The following is a 2,065-nucleotide window of genomic DNA, read 5'->3' as shown; positions in this document are numbered from 1 at the left end:
AAAAATCATTTAAAAATTAGAATATATTTTAAAAATAGGCATAAATAATTATATACTTCTTATGTTTACACATAAGTCCGAAAGTCTCACCATATACAACCTTGAAGCAGGACAGTCCTACAATATTCCTTTTCCTGTCTCTTGATTTCATTCACCACCCCCTTCTTCTTGAACAACCATCTACCCAAGAGACATCATAGCAGCAACTGGCATGTCATGACAAGCAGCCATATTCAGAAGACCAGAATGATAGGCACTCGAAGCATGAAACTACTATTACAAATTACCATCTGCAGTGCAGTAGTTTAGTTCACAAGTATCAGTATATATAGTTAGTCAGGGTGAGAATCTTTCCTATTAACTGCTAGATTTAAAAAAAAACTTCTGAAGATTCTCAGGATCATTGATTGCCCATCTGCTACATATAACACTATGGCTTAACTTATTCATGTTTCCTGGCTCTTCTCCTTTCCCTCTCTTGATTAGTTATTCCTCGAGATCCTGCTTTCCTTTTACTTGTATTATACCTTTCTATTTGTAATTCTTCTTTTGAGTTCTTATACTAGAAAGACTATACAATATTTACACATGTGTATCTGGTTTATTTCACTTATGAATATATGTTCAAGTGGCATCCACTTCAATATAAAGGCTTTCAGTTTATCATTCTTAATAGCTGAATAATACTCCAATGTGTAAAAATACCAAATCTTTTTCAACCATTCCTCAGGTGATGGGCCTCTTGATTGTTTCCAAGATTTGACTATCACAAATTGTGCTGCTATAAACATGGGCACATATATAACACTATGATATGATGTTTTCAGATCCTCTGGGAAAATTCCCAGTAGAGGAATAGCTGGTTGAAACGGGATTTCCAGTCCAACTTTTCTAAGGAGTCTCCACACTGACTTCCATAACAGTTGCACCAGTCTACATTCCCATCAGCAGTGGAGAAGGGTTCCTTTTTCCCCACAGCCTCTCCAACTGATCTCCAAGGCATTGTGATGGGAAGCAAGAGGTCAGAACCTACAGGGGCTCTGCTGGGTACAACAGACTGTAAGAAACACTATAGGGAAGGAGTTTGCACACCACTGACAAAATTTTGCCAAAATCTGCAGAGCAGAACAGCAAGATCATTTTATTTTATGGTTATGTAAAACTGAATGTCACTCATATTTAGCAGAGATCTTTGTTTAAATGTTGTGTAAGAACAGCCAACAACTGGTTGTAAATACATATCAGCATGTGGTTTTTTATTATGTGAGAGAAGTTGGGCTTTGTAAAGTGGAAAGCATAGGTAACACTAAGCACTGAGTGTCTTTACTACAACTCAGAAGAACTGATGATTATGGGCTGAAATGTGTCTTGATGGCATGGAAAGCATAAAGAGAAGATGATAGAAGTCAAAAGAGGTACGGACATCTTTAGAGTGCTCATTTTTTGAAGTACTAGAAGAAAATTACATGAGTCAAAGAGCTTTCAAGGGTTAAAATACATTAACAGACTTTATAGCTGTAAAACACTCACAAAATGCTCTTTCCATCATGTGTATCATGTGTTTATCCATCCATATAGGTGTGCCTCTGCATGTGCTTTCGTTGTTTTATGACTTGCTGTTTTGATTTACATGAAAATTGTAAGCTTGACTCCATAATTCATCTTTTTTTTTCTTGTGAAATTTTTATGGCTGTTTTTTCCCCATAATTTTATTCATAAGCAAATAGCAATGAGACAGTTTCAAATCAAATTGAGCACAGTTTCAATAATTAACACACTGCTAACATTCTTCCTTGTGGTCAATTGCTGTACAAGATACGGACATGATATTCTATTTAAAGACACCATTAGAACAAATCACTCTATTCATTAAGAGAATGTAACTATATATCTATCCTAACCACTTTGAATACACAGATACAACATGGACATTCATCTGTATATCCTTTTTTGTTAAGTTCCGTTACTTGAATATTATAGGTGTGTAAACTCAGCAAAATATTCTAAAAGAGTCCAGTAGCCCATAATAGTATTGGGTCTTGCGCTTGACTGGCAATGTCAGAAA

Source organism: Octodon degus, unplaced genomic scaffold (genome assembly GCF_000260255.1).
Source record: "Octodon degus isolate 3935 unplaced genomic scaffold, OctDeg1.0 scaffold00012, whole genome shotgun sequence".
NCBI classification, from domain to species: domain Eukaryota; kingdom Metazoa; phylum Chordata; class Mammalia; order Rodentia; family Octodontidae; genus Octodon; species Octodon degus.
The sequence above is the reverse complement of the archived record's forward strand: the minus strand, read 5'-3'. Positions refer to the sequence as shown.